The sequence below is a fragment of the Phocoena phocoena genome, chromosome 7, assembly GCF_963924675.1.
Source record: "Phocoena phocoena chromosome 7, mPhoPho1.1, whole genome shotgun sequence".
NCBI lineage: Eukaryota > Metazoa > Chordata > Mammalia > Artiodactyla > Phocoenidae > Phocoena > Phocoena phocoena.
This window is the reverse complement of record NC_089225.1, coordinates 30,510,233-30,531,760: the sequence shown is the minus strand read 5'-3', so window position 1 is coordinate 30,531,760 and position 21,528 is coordinate 30,510,233. Positions and strand designations below refer to the sequence as shown.

At 37.2% G+C, this 21,528-nt stretch overlaps 1 pseudogene; it reads right to left on the bottom strand.

The window, feature by feature from the left end:
- Positions 1-8,647: 8,647 nt before the first annotated feature.
- The window catches only part of LOC136125360 (large ribosomal subunit protein eL6-like), a 32,546-nt pseudogene continuing 19,665 nt past the window's right edge, over positions 8,648-21,528 (bottom strand).

The following is a 21,528-nucleotide window of genomic DNA, read 5'->3' as shown; positions in this document are numbered from 1 at the left end:
CCTAGAATACCAATATGACAATTATATTAGTATAGAACTAGTCATAAATTCTAACATTTATGTCCTAAAACTTTTGTCTTTACGTAAGATTTTAAATGTATAGTCATAAAATACAAATAAAAAGTTTGGAATTTTAAAAAAGTATCTTAGATCTATTAAGTGCAAATGAATTTTATAATGTACTTACAAGGTATAACAACACAATGTCCCAAAATCATGATATCTGTGTATACATAAAAGCCTTTTCAGTCGTTTTAAATAAACTTCAGGAATGTTTTCCAATTCTCAGCGAGGCAAGCATTCCAATTTTCTGCAATATTAGCAGGGGTAACTAATGATGCCTAATTTTTGCCTGTAGTATTTCCTTCAATCTGCTTGTGCACTTTCAGTTTCTCTGGCAGCAGAAGCATTTGTAAATTTTCTGGTCACTAAGCACTCAAGTACAATTGTAAGTGATCAGCTTGCAATTGGCCAGCAAGGAGAAAATATAGAAAAAAGAATGCTTGCACATATTTATAAATAAATGTCCATAAAAATCTTGAAAGCTCTATGTGCATGAAATGTTTGTTCTGTCTACTACCTTATTTTATCTAAAAAAGCTAGATGTTTATTGGAGAGAATATATTTCTTTAGTAGAAAAATAAAATCACATATTTTGAAGGAGCTTTATTATATTCTATGTTTGAGAAACATCTTACTCTCAATGATTGCCCCATTTCCCATTTATATTTATTTATTTTTGATAAAAAGCGCTATTTAAATTACAGTAAAATACAAAATGGTATCTTCTCATTATCTACCTTACAAGTCAGATATTTCAAATAATACACATCATAGATTAAAATGATCTTTCCAAACCTTGATATTTTTGTGATATATTTATCAACACAGCAGAGATGATATGAAAGTGCAGTTTTAATGAGAATACGTCCAACATTTAGAACTTCAAGAAATTAAACGTTTACACAGAGAATATTTAGTAGAAGTAAAACTGTGCCATATTTTAAACTCAAGAAAAGCTGATACGGATTCATTTTAAACATCATAGTCACACCGAATTAAATCATTGCCCAGAACCTTCACAGTACCTTTTGGTTAGGCTGCATAGGGAAAGGTTCAATTCCACCAAGACAGCCTTGTCACAGGGCAACTTTAGAGATATCATTCGTAGAAACAAGCTTCCCAGAGAGTGGCTGTCATCATTCCCTGCACTGCATACCCAGTGCCGAAAAAAGTAGTAAAACACGCAGACTCAGGAACCTCAAAATGAAGGATCCCCTAAGATAGTCAAAGAGCTCGTGCTGTGAATGAATGAATGAGTGAATGAGAGATGTTGTTTCTGGATAATTCACAGATCAGCTTTTATCCAGACTCCTTAACACTTCAAAGATGACATTCCATGTGCGTGCTTAGCTCATGTGTGTGTTTGTCACTTGCATTTGAATCTTGTTCAACTGATAAATCGTGAGGGTGCATTATTCAGCTGAGAGGATCTCTAAACACATAGGGCTTTGGTGAAACTGAGGTGCCAAATTAGCTTTAAAAATATCTTACATTATCGCTTAATTTTATGTTTTCATTGAAGCCCAGTCGTGCTGGCTGCCATTCAATAGGCTACAGAAATCTGATAGATGATGAATACAGGGATATTACAAATGAATGAAAATTTGCCAACTAAAAGGAAACACGCTGGTTATTTTTACCTAAACAGAGTACAAATGTCCTTTTTAGCTTCCTGTTACTAAAAATCACACACCCTGATTCACAAACTCTTCTTTCATATTTTCAGGATATTTTAAATGATAATCTTAATGTGACAGAGACAAAACAGAGCCTCAGAGAGCACAGAATGTCCTTGGTGTTATTTAGAAAGAGGGTCTTCGCTAGGCAGCAGAGAGACCCCTCTGGGAGCACAACTAGGCCAGCAGAAGGTGCCTTTAGAAGAAAATACATGTGCCACTTTCCTGAGTCAGGGGCTGTCCTGCTCCAAGATCTGGCAGGTGGAGCATGGTCTAGTATGGATTTCAAACCTCCTTTGCTCCCTCTGCCTGGAGAATTTTCTGCCACACAAAAGCTGCACAACTGTAAAAGGTGGTCCTAAATAAAAATAATTAACACCTTTGCAACTGCTTGCCAATTTCTGCTTTCTAATAATAATCTTTGTGGTGCCTAGTTCTGAGTCCTGAAAGAAAATCGGAAAGGTTAAATTGATTAACATTAGAAAGACAAGGTAAATCCAGGGAAAAAAGAGAAAGGGAAAAAATTTATCTTGAAGGAAAGGTTCCAAAGATATAAAAAGAGTGTGAAGGAAGAGAAAGGGGAGTAAGATGGAAAAACCATTGAGCATCAAGAAGCACATGACATCATCAAAGTGGGATAATTTGCCAAGGACTATCTATGTGCAGAGGTGTGGTTGGAGCGTAGGGAAACCACAAGGAATCGATACAAGAATGCAGTGCTAACAGCCTCAGGGATGCTGTTTGCCCCTGGACCTGAGGGGAAGAAGAAGAGTTCAGAGTCCAGGACCTCAGGCTGCTTGAAGAAGGGGAGAAACTTCTGTCAATGGATCAGCCTTAGTGTTTATTCAAGGTGACCTTACAGGGAGGGAGCCAGGAAAGACAAAAATAACCTCACTCCCCTCCTGCCCACTGGTCACCTGAGATGCCTTCTCATTGGCCCAACCCAACAAAAGCCAGAGAACAAGGGATTCCCACCCGTTAGCCTTGTAAGTTAAGAGCAGGCTAGAGTAAGGCTGAAGTGGACAAATATCTCATGGGTCTAAAGCTTGTTTGTTTATTTTTTTTGTAAGAGGGATGAAAGGTGGAGGGAGAATGGGGGCATTGCCATCCTGTGAGACATTGTGAGGAACTAAATGAAGAGACTTTTTAGGATCTATCACTGTCAGGTGTATGATTCTTCCCTTAGTTATCTACTGCTGCCTAACAAATTACCTCAAAACACGGCAGCTTAAAACAGCAGATGTTTAACTTTTTTCCCTTTCACTCTTTTTTTAATTGAAGTATAGTTGCTGTAAAATATTATATGTTAATAGGTGTACAATATAGTGATGCACAATTTTTAAAGGTTATACTCCATTTATAGTTATTATAAAATACTGACTATATTGTATATTGTACAGTATATCCTCGTAGCTTATTTTATACCTAGTATTTTATACCTTTTAATCTGCTACCCCTATACTGCCCCTCCTCCCTTCCCTTTCCTCACTGGTACCACAAGTTTGTTCTCAATATCTGTGAGTCGGCTTCTTTTTTGTTATATTCATTAGTTTGTTGTAGTTTTTAGATTCTACATGTAAGTGATATCATACAGTATTTTCCTTTTTCTCTCTAACTTATTTCACTTAGCATAATGCCCTCCAAGTCCATCCATGTTGCTGCAAATGGCAAAGTTTCATTCTTTTTTTATGGCTGAGTAGTATTCTGTTGTGTGTATATATATATATATATATATATATATATATATATATATATATCTCACATCTTCTTTATCCATGCATCTGTTGATGGACACTTAGGTTGCTTCCATATCTTGGCTATTGTAAATAATGTAACAGTAGATGTTTATTATCTTACAGTTTCTATGGTCACAAATCCTGCTTGGCTTATCTGGGTGCCTCTGCTCAGTGTCTCTCACAAGGCTGCACTGAAGCATGGGCATGTGCTTCAGTCACCCCAAGACTTGACAAGGTTGGGGGGCATCTTCTGTCTAGCTCACTCAGGTGGCTGTGGGCAGACCTCTGAAGATCCATTTCTAAGATGACTCACATAGCCATTCATGGGACTTAGGTTCTTGCTGGCTGTTGGCTGGAGACATCAATTTTTGATGTATGGAAGTTTCTAGAGGGCTACTCACAACATAGCAGCAGCTGGTGTCCCTCAGAGCAAGGGCTAAGAGAAAGGGACAGAGGGAGACAGCAAGAAACAGACAGATCAGGTCTTTTTGTAAGCTAATTTCATAGGTGACATTCCATTAGTTTTTTATGGAATTTTTTTATTGAGATAATTGTAGTCACGTGCAGTTGTAAGAAATTATATAGAAAGATCCCATGGGCCCTTTGTCCAGTTTCCCCCAGTGGTAACATCTTGCAAAACTACAGTAAAATATCACATCCTGGATATTGACATTGACATAATCCATAAATCTTACTCAGATTTCTCCAGTTTCACTTGTATTTTGTTGCATATGTAGTTAATTCCAGACAATTTTATCACATGTGTACGTTTGTGTAACCACCACCATAGCAAGATACTGAACAGTTTCATCCACACAATTATTTCTCATTTTGCTCTTTTATAATCATACCCACTTCTTTCTCCCCGTTCTACTCTGCCCCTAACTCCTGGCACCCACTAATCTCTTCTCCATTTCTGTAATTGTGTCATTTCAAAATTATTATATAAATGGAAGATTCAGTATGCAGCCTTTTGGGACTGACTTTTTTCACTCAATAAAATTCTCTGGAGATTCATCAAGCAGTATGTATCAATAGTTTGTTCCTGTTTCTTGCTGACTTGTATTCCAGGGAAGGTGTGTAACACTGTTTGTTTAATTATCAACCTTTTGAAGGACATGTAGGCTAATGTCAGATTTTTACTATTATGAATAAAGCTGTTACAAACGTTTGTGTACATGTTTTGTGTGATAATAAGTTCTTATTTCTCTGGGATGAATGCCTAGTGGTGCAATTTCTGGTTAATTGCATGCTTAGTCTTATAAGAAATATCCCAACATTTTTGCAGTATTCTTTTTGTTAGAAGTGAGTTGCTAGATCTACCCACACTCAGAGGGAATTTATAACAAAAATGCATGCATAGCAGGAGGCACGGATCAGTGGGGGTCATTTTAGAGGTTGCCTAATACCTATCCTTGCTACCCCTTCAAGGTGTTTGAAGTTGTGTCTGTGTTTCTCTCAGATATGAAACCTTTTTATAAAATAGCCTTAAGGTGAAATCAAGCAGACCCAGATCGATTCAGGTTTGTGAAAATGCTTTGGGGAATTCTCCAATATTTCTGAATTTGATACTTCAGCTTACTCTTCTGCCTTTTGATTAGCAAAAGACTTAATTTGGGTCTATTTAAATATGGGATAGGTCTGTGCCTGGCTAAAAAGATCACACACATTAAATTACTATGAAAGCTTCAAGATGAGAGCTGGGCTTTGGGCAGAGACAAACTTACTTCCCTTTCTTAATCTGACTCCTCTTCCAACCTACACCAAGGCTTTCTGTCCAGGTTAGCAATTTGAATCACACCATCGCTGTGCAGCTGCCATCTGCCCCAGGCAGCATCTTCTGTCCCACCCTGGTCATCCTGGAGAGGACTTGAAACAGCGATTCCACACTTGTCTCCCACACCAATTTCTCCGATGATTTGGAGAACTTAAGTGCATAAGCACGGAGTGACGGTAAGGGCTTTTTTGTGCCTAATTCTGAATAAGGAAGATTAGTAAAAATTGAGTCAAATTGTTGTCACTCATAATGTGTACAACATAAATATTAATCTAAATATCACAATCAAAAATGTCCAGACAATATTATGCAATTGAGCCCAACATCTTGATAATATTCTTAACTTTTTAAAAGAGATACATTAAGAATCAATTTAGAAACAAATATTAACCTTAAATGTGAACATTCTATTCCAAACGAAGATGTGACTGGAAATAGTTATTTCTGTCTGTTAATTTCTCTCTTGCTTAACATCACTATTGGTGAGTTCTCTTCAACCCTCATCATTCCCCACTCTGTTCCTCACAGTGAAGGTCCACTGCTAAATCTTCCATAGAATGCATCCTATAGCACATCCTATTCATTGATCTAATCCATCTTACTTTTATCACACTCTGATTTTTTATCTTTATTTTATATTGGAGTATAGTTGATTAACAATGTTGTGCTAGTTTCAGGTATCACACCTTGCTTTTGACTCCTGTTTCTCTGCTGATTAGCCTCAAAGTCACCTTATATTCAGACCATGGCCTCAGACATCAATGTAGTAAAAAATAGTGGAGTGGACGTACTTCGAAATAAGGCAGGGCAGGTAATCACAGCAAGTCCTGGGCAGTTAGAAAAAAGTCAGACAGGTACAATCCCATTTACAGTTCAGACATCATGATTTTTATTTTCTCTAATCTACCATCCTTTTATGCTGCTAGGTCTTTATATACATGTTTCCTTCTGCTTAAATATTCTTCTGCCCATGTTCACTTTGCTAATTCTTTTCTGGTCACTATTCAAACATCCTTTCATGAGAAGCCATTCCTTGATCATCCAGACCAGGTTAGATACCTGGACATACACTTCCATAGCTCTTTGTCATGGCCGTTTGCAACATAAATCATCATTCTGAGCTCATGTCTAATGCCAGCTTCCCCACTAGCTTGTAAATCCCGGGGAGATAGGTAAAATATTGTTTTATTTACTACTGTATCTCTACATTCAGCACAGTTACTGAATCATATTGAGTATTCAATAAATAAATTTTAGGTGGTTAATCGTGTCTGAGTTATTCAGTGATAAAAGCCAATGAATTTCTCATAAAACAGGCAGAATTCCAAGCAAGAACCCTGTCAGGATGAGTAGATCTAAGAATGAGTAGCAGGAATCCAGTCACAAGCACTAAGATTCAAAAACATGTCTCTAAACACTAAGAAAATTGCAGCAGGGAGAGAAAGATCTCTGTCACAGAGGGACCATGGCACTGGGTACCCCTGTGCAATGTACAAGGGTACGTTGTGTGTGTCAAGTTCCTAAAAAATGAAATGTAAGACATGAACTTAATTTCAAATAGTCTTAAGCCTAGTTACAGGAACTGCATATTCCAAACAAAAATAAGATTTGTTTGATGCTGAGACATCATATTTTTTTCCACCTATGAACCAGATTTATTCCAGACACCAAGCCAGTTTTGTGACTGAAGTTGAGAGGTTAGTGAGATAACTCTGGGGATTGAAAGATTGTGTGCAAAGGCATCTAAGCTCACCACGATCTTTCCTATTATAATCAATCATTCTTCCAGCCCCTCTTATTGCACAAAGAGATAATTAAGGAATAGCTTCTTGGAGAATCTCAAAACTTACCCTCCCTTGGGATTCAATGTCTACAATTCACTTTTCACTATATCTCCAAAATTTTTCAGTTATGTGTGCATCATACGTAAACTTTAATGCTTTCTTTTTCATCTGAGAGTATAAATGTTCATCAAAGTTATTTTTTTTTTAGCTTGTCAATCTCTCAGATAGGTGTATACAACCACCCATACATGAGAAGTGGTGCTAGATGAATTATGCAATTGTGTACGAAGGATAGCTTACTGGAGATGTTAAAGATAATGTGAAACAAATACTATTTTCCTACCTTTCGGGAGAAGGGTGCCCATTATAACTGGTACGAAGCATCTAAGCACTCCATGGAAGCCTCATTGACATTCCCCAACTAAACTACTTTAACTTCAAAGTTTTCTTGTTGTTAGAATCAACTACATTATCTTGATACATTTCATTTCCTTTTCCAAAACATCTTAAGTTAAAAGAACAAAGAGAGGAAGTGAATTTCTATCTACCTGACTAGACCAATAGAGACTAGATAGAAGTTCAATAAAACCATTATAGTTTTTGTAATAAGATTAAATCAGCTCTTGATTTAAGTACACAAGGCACTTTTTGCCAAATTATATTAGGCCCTTGGCAATTGCCACCATATTAAGGGAAAGGTTATTATTGAAGGCTATTTTCCCATATTACAAACGCTACACTTTGATGAACCCTCAGTGCTGCAAAATATCTCAATGGACGTCTTCGAGAAATGAGTCACTTTTCTGATGGTAGGATAGTTGGTTATCAATTTTCCTGTAAGTTTTATACATGGTTGCTAATTTTCCAAACTGCAACACTGATAAACTAACCCTATTCTAGCTACAATAATATCCTAAATATTAGGCAGGCCCCTTTCCCTCAGAGTCCTCCATTAGCTGGGCATTACTCTTTATTTCAAGCATTGTATCTATGCTCTATGGAATCTAGATTTTTCCCCTAAATAAGAAAAATTTAATATTTATTACTATTTATTTAATAATAAGTCTTCTTATATATGGAACATATATATTTTATCTACTAGTGTCTGTTCTTATTTCTATAAATAGAATCATTGTACTTTAAAATTGTGAACCATTACATTCACATCATTTGATATATGATAAGTAAAAAATAAAATCCAGGTTCACTGAAAACTTCATGTATATCAATAGCATTATGACTTTAATGAGGTAGTATTATATTTTTTAAAAACCTTACTTTTATTTCTGGGGAAAAATAATACTAAGTTATTATTTGTATTGAATAGTTACTTCGCTTTTTATTACCTGTTAATTACAATTTGCATATAGAATCAAACTTTTCAATGACAGAAATGTCTAATTTTAAAAGGAAAGATTTTGAAAAATTGGCTATCATAAAAATTTTATTTTTGATCAAATGTATATTTTCTCTATGTACCAATACCTCAAAATATTAATTAATCAATATTAATTAATTGAACTGAAAACATATGCTGGTATGAATGATGTTTAAAGCAATACTATATTTTTAATGTTTCGGTTATTTTAATTAGTGCTCTGTGTTAGAAATTTAGGGCACCAATTTGTGAGGATAATCTTCATTTGTAAGAGAGAGCACTGAACGCAGATAATCATGGAGCTGGGAACAGCTATGATTGTTGGCATACTTTGAGAGTCCGGAGCTTTCCGATGAATATTGCACTGCTCTGTAACCTGGTAATTTTTTCTCTGTGTCAAGAATCTCATCTTGGTGACTGGGCTTATGTAGCTCCTTCTTGAAGTAGGCATCAATGCAATGTTTGGGTATTTTCATTTCAATTTTGGTGGAGGGGAAAATGACAAATTTCTTTTGTGTTCAGCATAGAGAAACTAACCAGAGATTCAATTACAAGTAGCAAGCTGCTTCAGGAAAGCCACATTTTTGCCTCTGCGGTGACCAGTAGAGTTGATCTGTAAATGACACTATCTCTAAGTTTTCTCACATGGTAACAAAAGGGCTTTTTTCAGTGGCTCAACAGCTTTTCAGTCACCTCTTCAGTAGGATAATAACTAGATATATTGCCAAGTTTGAACACTTGGGTGCCACCATTCTTCTTACCAGCAACTGGCTTGTGACAGTAGCAAGAACCATCTCCTTTTGCCTCTCAATGCTGGATTTAACTGCCGAACTTTTCCTCTTGCACATGGCTTTCCTTGGATGGGGAATGCCTGCAGATCCCTCTGACTAAGACAGAATTTCAGCTGTAGTGGGTTTCCCTTTCTTAGGCATTTTTGCCCTGTGGTTTTCCTTCTTAACCTTGCCACTGACATCACCCTTCCTTTGCTTTTTCCTCCTTAATGTCTGGGTTTCCAGCTTTATTTTACCACCATCTTGCATGACAGGAGAGCACAATACAATTTTTAAGAGTCTTTTTCATCTTACAATTCTAAATAATTAGAATTTTAAGTAGTAATATTGATACAATAGTTTCCATCTAGTTTTCTTTTTCTTAGTAAAAAATAGAAGTTAAAAATATTTCATTTGGTGAAATCTTGACTCTTAGATCCATTCACTTTATATTATGTTACTGCTATGCAATCAATCTCACATTTCCCCACATGGCTATACCTATACATATGACAAAATCCAATGTAAGGAAAGGAAAGGAAATAGTGAAAAAAAGGGGGGTGGTGGGAGAGTCTAAAAACTAGAAGCAGAGATTTTTCATCACCTTTAGTTAATGCTAATGCATTTCTTACAATTCAAATCATTAAAATTCCTAACAGTGTTTTCTGGAACCAACAGTTGGTTGGTCAGCACTGCAAGCAAACATTCAATGTGAGTTTCTATTTTAATAGAAATCTTGATATGCTCTGTATCATAAACATGCTACATAAAATAAATGGGATTTTCTAGAGTTCCTTTTTTCTCTCTATAATAAACAGGAATACCAATGAATGATGGAATTGAATACCCTGCTATTTATTTCTATGTTGCAGAAAACATAGAAAGGGCATCAAAAATAACTAGTGTTTATAGTACTTGGAAAGTTTGTGATGGAATTACACATTGTAAAATTAGCTAATTGACAAAGTTGTTATAATACTGAGTTTGCATTTTATATTTTTTAAGTACAGACACAAAAATGAAACTACATGTATGAGATAGTCATGAGAATGGTATTTATACCTGCTATTTAATATAACTGAATGTCTTTTTTCTCCACATGTGGTATTTTTAATGTTCTTTACTAGTATATGTTCATAAGGTTTCAGGTACAGAACTATATAATTAGTATTTTAGCTAACTGAGAAGTATTGCACAGGTACTTTATTAATCATTTTAAGCAAACCGAGGATAAGACATTTGTCATTCATTGTTGTATTGATATGTATACTAAACCTTCACACACATATGTGAATAAATAACTGCTTTTCAAAGAATTAAATACTAAAAAATTCTTAACACCAAAAATATAAAAAATAAAGGTTGGTAGTTACCTTATGATTCAGAAGATTCTACTAAATTTCAACTTTTGGCAAATACATGATATCATGGGAAAGACATTTCAAAAAATTCTTGTTATCAATTCGTTTATATGGTATTTGCTTCTTTCTTGAGACTCTAGGATTCAAAAATTATTCCAGTTTTAATTTAGTTTAAGAGTCATGAGGGAAAGGGCAGTCATTTTTATTTTGGATTCCCAGTTCTGTAAACTTTACCTCTAATGCAATCCAAAAAATCCTCAAAAATGTCATCTGGTTCATTTATTGATAAGGCTTGTAAGGTACAGAGGCCTGTAACCCATAGATCCTGAAGAAAGACAACATGGCACAATGAAAAGAGCTGGGACTTTTAAGCATAGGTGCAAATCTTTGCCCTGACACTTATTAGGCACGTGAATCTGTGCAGGTTAGTCAACCATAAAAGTGCCAAATCTGCCTCATCCCTGACCCATTTTGTTCCGGATGGTTATACAGAATGATAGAATGTGTGCAAACCTCTCCACTTAGTGCTAATCTCATTGTTGTCAAGCCCAGGTCTTATTCATTTTTCCATAAGCCATATTTCTTACTCAAGGGATGTGTGGATATTATAGAAAAGATGAAGTGGAATTCACCGGTTGTAAAAGGAGATCGCTGTAGAAAAATGACAATGAAGAAAGGTCAGTAGATAATACCTAGACTACTTCATGAAGAGCAAACAACTCAGAAGTATGGGCTAGTGGTGCTAGCTTTATAGTTTCCCTGGGCCAAATGAATCACACCCTCATGAGATAGATTTCTCCTGGGAAACGTTTTTAGTGACACATCATGCTCCACCTTAAATTTATTCTGTTAAAAAAGAAATCTCATATCTAACACATCTAGTTTAAGGTTTGAGCTCTGCAGCATATATTTTAAACAGAGAAAGCCATTCTCCAAAGTCCTAACACGGTTTTCATCATTAAAAAGGCACATCTTCAGGGATTCCCTGGTGGCGCAGTGGTTGAGAGTCCATCTGCCGATGCAGGGGACACGGGTTCGTGCCCCGGTCCGGGAAGATCCCACGTGCCTCGGAGCGGCTGGGCCCGTGAGCCATGGCCGCTGAGCCTGCGCGTCCGGAGCCTGTGCTCCGCAACGGGAGAGGCCACAACAGTGAGAGACCTGCGTACCGCCAAAAAAAAAAAAGGCACATCTTCAGTAAAATTACAATAATGGTAGCAGTAGCCTTATCTGTTCTCTGCCAGGTAAACACCAATAATATTCTAAAAGCAATCTCTTAAAGATAGTTCTAATCCTTGCTGACTTACATGACAAATATTTCTTTGAATGGAATTACAGTTTGGGGAATAGAGGCAGAATGAAGGAAAAAAATCCGCTCTAATATACTTATACAGACCTGAATCTCAGAAACAGTGGCTGACTGTGGCAAAAGTTGGACTCAAGAGTATTGCTGTGTGCTTTCTTTTTTCCACATGCTGCAAATAAGGCAAATGGCTTTCATACAGCAGAGCCAAAACTACAGAGTAAAATACAGTAGAGACCAAAAATTTATATTAAGTTCTTCATTCCGTTCGTTGGGAAGTTGAAGCAGTAGTCAAAAAGACATTCTAGGATTTGTTCATCTTCTTATATGTGAGCTTAGTCTAGAAGTTAAGTCTAATCACAATTAAATTGGTGTAGACTTTCTATCTTGAAAATAATCTAGCAAGATGAAAGCAATAAAAATACACACTGGGTTTGCAGTTGGATTCTGCCCATGATAGAGTTATAAGACAGAGTTATATATTTAAGCCATTAATAACATGAACTATCAATAAGAAAGTCACTGTATTGAACTCAAAGCATTATCATATTTGGCAGAAATGTTTTCTTAAATCATAGGTGCATTATTTTTCAGGTCATTTCGTCCCTTTTAGAAAACTACAATTTATCACCACCATGTTTAACAATTGAGTGAATTGTCACATTTCTAAATAATGTACATATTTTAGGCATCATGCTGTCATTTTGATAAAGTCATTTTACTTGGGAAAAGAGTTACTATTTTTCATTCATCACAGTTTCCTTCCGAGGGTCATTTCAGTTTCTTTTAATTGTACTTAAGTGTTTCTGCCCCTTTCCCCTTGGTGTTTGTTAGTTGCTTTTAATGTGATTTCAGAATTGTAAATGGCTCAACGTATTGGTAAGTGAATTTTTGAGGTTTTTTTTTTTTTCCCCCCATCTAGATCAGTGAATTAAACAGGGTGAAAGTAGAGAGTGGCATTTCTTCCTAACAGGTTTTCATTAAAGGAGGTAGTGAGTTAAGGCAAATTTTTCCTGAGAGCATAGTTTATAGAATATGCATTTCATCAATACTATTAACTTATTTTTGCTTTAACTAATGTTTTCTTAAGATCCATGTAGAGGGCTTCCCTGGTGGCGCAGTGGTTGAGAGTCCGCCTGCTGATGCAGGGGACATGGGTTCGTGCCCTGGTCTGGGAAGATCCCACATGCCGCGGAGCGGCTGGGCCCGTGAGCCATGGACGCTGAGCCTGCGCGTCCGGAGCCGCAAAAAAAAAAAAAAAAAAAAAAAAAGATCCATGTAGGTTTTTTCAGCATGATGCTTTTACTACTATTATTTGCACTGCTATTTAGGATCAGGGAAAGCTAGCTAAAGATTTCCATTACCATTTTATGGGTGGTAAACTCAAATGTTAACAGGGGCTAGGAAGGTATGTAAGGGGCAAAAATGGCTCACTGTCAAAGAATAAGAAATAATAGGGACTGAGAGAAGAAGTCTCATCCAAAGGGATCAGCTGTTACTCAGTCTTGACCTATAAGAGTCACCCATCAGGTCGACCAGAATATGTCTCTGGGCCAACTTCAGCCTGCAGGCTATCAATCTGTAACCCTTGTTTTAGAGATCAATTTGTTGAGGGTTAAGTAACATAAACCAAACTAGGCTGGTGTTTGTGGGGAGGTCAAAGCTTAGGAAGATGAACTCTCGCATCGATGGCTGGCTTCATGGGTGCACAATCTGGGTCATTGGAGGAAGCCCCACATTTAGAGGGCCCACGCTTGGTTCAGTGGTCTGTTGTGTGGTCTTGAAATTCTTATTACTTTTGAACAAGGGGCACCCCAGATTCATTTAAAACAGGGGGCAGTAGATTACACGGTTGGTCCTGAGCCCTTTTCTCCTGAATGAGTGACTATACCTCTCTGCAAACTTCATTAACTATCGGGGAGTGTTAGAAATGGAGGGATTACTATGCTATTGTCAATTTGCTCGGCTTCTTTCTTTCGTGGATTTGAATATACTGGTTGCCTTCTCCCCATACTCTCTGTATTCTGTATTACTTACCTGCAAAAAGAAGGCAAGTCGTCTGATTCATCACAGAAAGAGACTAAGGTAGAAAATCAGTAGTTCTAGCTTTAAAATTACTTGATTGGCTAAAAGATTTAAGGATTTCCCAAAGATAGACCAGCGGCTTCCTTTCTTTCTTTGAATTAAATATAAAAAAATTGAAAAGATTAAAAAAATATTTTAACCCCAATGATATTGACAAACGTGGTTTTCACCCCTCTTAGTTGTTTCTTATTTGTATGTGGAATATATTATCACTTAAATTTGTCATTAGAATTGGCCATTACTAGTGATTTACACCTAATATCTGATTTTAGAGTCAGTCATCTCTCTGAAACAGAGTCAAGTACAGCACAGACTTCTCTGGCGTTCACTAAAAAGCCATCTAACCTTTTTGTAGATCCCTAGACACCTGTAATCCACCAATTTCCAGCTCATAGAAAAAAAAGGTATGAGCATTTAACTTTGAATCTTGGGAACAGAACTCTTAGCTGGATTAATTTATTTTTCTTACCCATCAATGTTTTAGATTTATATCCACTTTCCTGTTATATTTGATGCCAACCCACATTCCTCTGTTGTGGTGCAGGTATGACTAAGTACTGTCTCGTTCTGCTGTATCGAGCTTCATTTGTCTTGGGTTCTACGGGCTGGCTGCATACATGACAGCACACAGTGACAGTAATTTGCACTGATCTGCCCCCACTGCTAGTCCTGCTGCTACAAATAGCAATTGATTATTATGCTGTAGTGTTATTGACTGTCACTATGAACACAAGATTTATTTCATTTTTAAAGTAACTTGCTGCAGATTTGTTTAGTATAAAAGCAAAACAAGGAAATATTCATTTCTAAGAATTATTTGCAGTCACAAATGTAACTTTAAATCCTGGTCATGAAACATTTACTTTAAATCATAGTAAACAAAAACTTTATTGTGGTATTTATTTTAGTGTAATGTAAATAAATAATTTCCAAAAGCCATGAGAAAATCAGTATAAAACTGAAATATTTTTCCTATCCCCAATTTCAGAAGAGATACACACAGAAAATGACTAGATACCTTTCCATCTTTTGTTTTTTTCCTTATCGGTAAATGCTTTCTCTGTTCAAAAAAAATGTTGCAATCCTATTTCATACACATTTATTTCTTGACCTATCTGATATTCTGAAGGTCTCAGTTCTTCCAGGACCCTATAGTATCTCACCGTTTTTACTCTTCTCTCCCCACAAACTGACCAGAAAAGGTTCTTGTGTTTAGAACTACAATTATGCAGATTTGTGACGTTAATATTTATTGAGTGCATTGGTGACCGATATATCTTAACTTGTAAATGTGTGCCTTCCTCAACAGCACATTAAACTTTCTCTATTCTTTGAAGCACATTATTAGGTAGCAAAACTGATTTCTTTTATTATGCTGTGCCATCATGAATCTTACGTCTTAACTACACCCGCAAGTATACTATTTGTCTGAAACTAAAAATTTGAGTTGTATGTAACACAAAGTTTAGGAAACAAAAATAGAAAGAGAACTACAGAAAACCTCAAAGACCTAACCATCTAGTGCCTCTCTGCTCTCTGAAGGACACTCTGGGGCAAGTACAGTTCATGATTGAATGGGCCTGTGAGAACTTCAACATTCCTGAGTGGAACAACCAATGGATGGGTTCTTATAGTTTGGGATAATAGAAGAGTTTTAGAGATCCTGTCTTGCCATTTAATTTGAATTCCTTTGGTACTTTTCTCCCAAGTATTTTATTTTATTAAAAAATAAATAGAAATCCTTTTATCTGATCAGAGGTAGCTGGAAAGAAATACTTAAATTCAATATCTTTTTGAAAGGTAATCTATTCCCAGGTCTGAACTATACTGTTACTGGGGTGGCTTAGCTATTTGTGGTTAGAAAGTGATTTCACCTTCTATTTTGAGATTCCCCAGCATCCATAAATCTGCCAAATGCAATTTTAAAAGCATGTTTGTGCTAAAATTGCTGTTATTGCTAGATAATTTAACTTTTCTCTGTACTAACAAAGGAAGAAAAGTATGTAGAGGAATTACAGAACAGAAACAGGGATAGTCAGTCCTATACTTTGTTTCAGATTTGGCTTAGATTTTAACATTTTTCCACATTAAACAGTACTCAAAACCCCTGGTGGTGCAGTGGTTAAGCATCCGCCTGCCAATGCAGGGGACATGGGTTCGAGCCCTGGTCCAGGAAGATCCCACATGCCGTGGAGCAACTAAGCCCGTGCGCCACAACTACTGAGCCTGTGCTCTGGAGCCCACGAGCCACAACTACTAAAGCCCGCGCGCCTAGAGCCCATGCTCCACAACAAGAGGAACCATGGCAATGAGAAGCCCACGCACTGCAACAAAGAGTAGCCCCTGCTAGCCTCAACTAGAGAAAGCCTGTGCACAGCAACAAAGACCCAACGCAGCCAAAAATAAAATAAATAAATAATTAAACAAACAAACAAAAAGAAAGAAATATCTTCTAAATAAAAAAAACCTGCTTAGAAGTACGTAGATGTAAACCATAAATGGGTAGTACGAATTGTGTATTTTGGGTAAACTAAGGCTGTCAGATATTAGTAAAGGGAATTTCCACCAATATTTTAATAATTAGAGCTCTCATTGGTTGAAGGAAAGTGGACAGCTTTTCTAAGGCAGCCACTGAGGCAACGGAAGTCTAGAATAGTTATCTTTCAAAAGTTATATATATATATATATATGTATATGTGTGTGTGTGTGTATATATATATATATATATATACATATATATATATTCACGTGTGAAAAACAAATGACAGTTACTATTCATTTCACAGCCATGACATAATTCAAATTAATGCTAAACAGCTATGTATTTATCAATTAGCGTTATTTTCCCATCCCTCTCTGACTCCCTGTATTGTAATTCCATCAAATAGTCATTTGCTTTTTTATGGTAATAATCCCTTCACATTCTTTCCTTTCATCTGTACCCTTGTGTGCTATTTGTGTTCTGCTAAATCCCTCTTATAGAGGCCTGTGTTCCAAGAGCTTGATGAATAATTGGAAATGTTTTATCCCTGAGCTTCAAAAAAGTGCTAGAAATAATTATAAGCAAACATCTTCTGTAGTGTCCTGTATCAGTCCAATCCCTGCTTTATGCTGTTTGTACTTTAGATAGAGAAGGAAACAGCGAGATCTTGGTTACCAGCTCTTGCAGCATAAAGGGGACAGATGTTTCAGTTTCCATCTTTTTTTCTTCTGTCTTCTCTGTTCTTTCTGGCAGCTTGGGCTGTTCACTACAATACGTTCCACAGTTAGTCAAGCCTGTAATTTCACAAGGTACAGTTAATTATTGATCAATCAAAATGAAATTCATAATCCTTTTGGCAACTTGTGCTGTACTTGAACTTCTCTCATGCCCATAAAATAGCTTAATGGTCTACAGTATAATGAATATGAAGGATATGAACTAATGTTCAAAGAAGCAGGCAAATCCTACCTTTCTTGCTTGTGCCAATTCAGGATTATTCTTCACCACGTACTACATACTGCTAAGTTTTCTTCAACAAATCAGCTAAAGATTCAAGCCTTCCCCCATCCTCATCCTGACCTCAGATGGAGAGCTTTCATATCTTCTCCAAGAATTTGATTCCATTTAAGATATTTACTTAATGTTTGAAGTATATTTTCTATTCTTTAGTTTTTTCTACATAAACCAATTTAGTCAGATAATAAGGTAGCTCTCATGAGCCATACAGTTGTTTTCAGTACCACAATGTACTGTTTCCTCTGAACAGGCAGTTTACCTACATTAAAAATGAGGTACTTCATGTGTCAAAGAATAATGACTCCCCTCCTTCTCTTAGTGAAAATACAGATTAAAGGGGAAAAAATCCCCAAACCCTGGTAGCTTACATATGATGTATATGCAGAAGGATATTACAGCTGATTTCTAGCCACCTATTCATTCAAAACTTATTGAGAGCCTCCTATGTGCAAAAGGTCTTGCTCTGAGGGATACACAGAGAGTAAGATGGAGACTGGCCTATGAGAGTCTGGGAACTAAGCATTGTCATAGTACCTAATGACAAAGTCTTCAATGGAAGGATTTTGGCTCTAGGGAGTAGAGGAGCTGAGGAGAAAAATATAATTTTTTAGTACATGGGTAACCAAGCTCATACATTTGCTATCAGAATGGTATCTTCCTCTAAGAAACGCATTCATGCTACAACCCAGACAACCTTCAGTCCATCTGGGCATTGTGTGCTTAGTGCCCCATCAACCACTGTGTTCGCAGTACTGGCTTGCTACCTACCAAGATGAGCTTCCTTTCTACAGGCTTTGTATGATGTGAGGCTGGGTCGGTGAATGAAGATGACTGCTGTACCCACAGCTGATAGGTTCCTTTAACTTCCCAACTTTGTTTCCATCTGGGTAGCTCAGTTCTAGGACTATCTCTTGTTTCCCATGAGATTTCAGTGTGCAGTGTTTTGCCTTGTTACAAACACTATTAAGCAAACAGAAACCCAAAAGATTTAAGAGAACCTGAGTAACATTCTAATCCTCATAGACAAGAGAGGCTAGTCCAGATATTCACTAAAGTAACCACACTTCTAGATGAAAGTGTGTAGAGCCATAGAAAGATGTAAAGACATAATGCTTCAAATAGAAAGACCGTTTGTGATTGGGGGAATCAGGGAAGGTTTTCATATTCCATGGCCAGTTGAGCTGGACCTCATAGGACAGGTCGTTTTCATCCAATACAGATTGACTGGGGATAAGCAGTTGGTAAGCAAGATGGAAGGAACCCTTGAACAAAGGTCAGTGACAGGAAATATAGCCATGTTATTTAGTGTTTATTTGCTTTGATTTTATGTCTACCAGGCAACACCAACCTGTTCTTAAGGTTGTTGATGCACTTGATAAGTACACCAATTAAGTGAGTTTGAGACCGAACATTTCCAAGTGGTAAAACAGTTCACTTTCAGAGTGTTTCTCAGTTATTTTCTACAAGGTGCCATATCCTTTCCACTCAGAACTGGATCCTTCATGTCCTGTTCCTGCCTCTGCTTCCCATGGACCTGTGAGGGTGTTGCTGCCTCAGAGACACCCACTGAGATGTTGAGGGGGAATGCACAGCCTCTCTCTTCACCACACAACCTAAATGAAGAGCAGGCTCTCCCCTGGAATTGTCACAAAACAACAGAAGTTAATTTGCCAGTCTTCCCAACTTTTCTCCTGGTTTGAAGATAACGATAGGGAAGAACAGCAGGATAACACTGCTTCCTTTGTGGTTGCCCTCACAGCTGTACCTTACATTCATCCTTGGGGATCTTTACATGGCATGAGTTTGCCCGGATCCCAGTCTTTCTCAAGGTCACAGAACAGCCCAGCACCTCAACCAGGAGACTTCTAGTGTATCTTAACCTTGGCATCTGGATGAGCTTCCAGAGACCCGATTGCCTCTCCAACAGTCCAGGACAAAACTTCAGTTTGATCTCAGCCTAGGATGCCTGAAATGCTCCTAGAGATACTCTTTATCTGCTGACAGAGGCATTTGCTCCCAGCGAGAAAATCAGGTTACAATGTCAATGTCCAACCTGAAACAGATTTACTATGAGCTAAGGAAACCTAAGATTTTAAGGCATCTTTCAAGACTTCCTATGTGATTTTATGCTTGTGGTTTTGTATCTTTTTTTCTTAAAGAATCCCCCCTCACAAATGGTATGAGTTTCAGGCACCACAAAACCTAGATCTGACTCTCTTTCAATACTAGAGTTTTAGAGTTTTTCATCTGAAGTTACATCACCCGTGAGACCTTCCCAGTCCCAGGCTAGAGCAAGCTCCCAACTCTCACCCAACCCTTTTCCATGTCCCACCTCCATCCTGTGGTGAGACTCTTTTCTCATATCCTTTCTCCTGTAGAGTTGACCCTCCATATCTGTGGATGCAGAACCTGCAGACACGGAGGTCCAACTATACTACATCCTTTTATATAAAGGACTTGAGCATCCATGGATTTTGGTCCCCATGGAGGATCCCAGAACCAATCCCCTGCAGATACCAGGGACGACTGTACTGTTTTCAGTTTGTTATTACCTACAGGATGTGATCAACAAGAACATAGACACAGACACACCATACACACATCTCCAGGATCTCGTTGATGTATAGCAAACTGTTTAAATGCACAGAGAAAATATTCTTTGGAAATAAATATTTATTGTTTTGGCAAGGTTGTTGAAAAGGGAAGTAACCTGATCAGAACAAAGTTTTAGCAAAATTAACCACAGCATACGTCATGTCAGGAGGGCAGATCAAGAACATATGCCCCAATTTTTGTTTTCAGCCCAGATCCCTCTGGGCCCTTAAGAACAAGTTTCCATGACTTGGGGGGTCACTGAAACTCTTTACATGATATAGCAGCAGCATCTTCACTGATGACTTCAGCCCTAGGCTGTAGAAGGATGAGTGCTCTGAATCCGAATTCAGATTCTGGAAAATAAAAGCTGAACTTGGGGAACTTCTTCCCTCTCATGAATTGCAGTGGACATCTTTCCCCCAAGATTCCACACCCTGATGAACTGAAAAGCAGAACACACACTCTTTTCCTAATGTGTACTACTTAGATTTTCAATGGACTCATCAAAGCTCCTAGGGCTGTTCTGAAAGTGTCTGGGTCTCTCTGTTCCCAAATCCCTAGTGAAACTGGCCTCCAAGAAGTATTTGAAGTCTGCATACCATGGAGATCTGCCTTCAGTTAGAAGTACCCGGTGTTGTGGAAAGACCTTGAGCTCTAGACTTGACACGTCTGCCTTTGACTGAGGGTGACTAAACTCTTGGCCTCTGTCTCCTCATCTCCAACCCTCCTCACAGCATTGTTAGGGAGATTAACTGACACGTTATACCTAAAACACTTGATACTCAGTAAATACTCACTAAATGGTGGCTACTTCTATTAAGTTCTAAAACAATTTGGGAAAGGTCATGCCTGAGAATCTTTGCTTTAGTTCAACTGAGTTATAATTTTCTTGCTTGGGGTTCCCTGATTATAAATGTAAAAAAGTTTAAGTGAGTATGTATGTGAAAATTACTGTGTTACAAACTGATTTTTACCTGATATATCATTTCTCTCTAAATGTAGAAAAAGTCTCTATATAATATATTGACCAGAATCTGGGAAAAGCTCTTTAGTAATAATTAATTTTAAAATCTGTATTAAATATATTTGTGCACATGCTTATAAAAATCACAATTCAAAACATTAAATATGTATATAAATATATACTTTCTCTCTCTTCAGAGGCAACCACACACTTTAACCATTTCATAAGAGTGAGAGAGTCATCACAGAAGATAGCAAAATGTACAGAACTACGTTTTCAGCATCTTAATATTTCCTGACATTGAGAACATTATACAGAAATGTAAGTAGAAATGACAGTCCGATACTTGTAACTTTAGAAATGAGATACAGAAAATACAATTATTATCAGAGAACAGGATGGTATTTTGGGGAGGAATTGCGTTTCCCTCCAACTCGTCCCACATAAAATTTGTCATTTCACAATGAAAACTTGTTGCTCTAATACAGGGGTCTACAGACTTTTTCTGCAAAGGACCAGGTAGCAAGTGTTTAGGTTTTG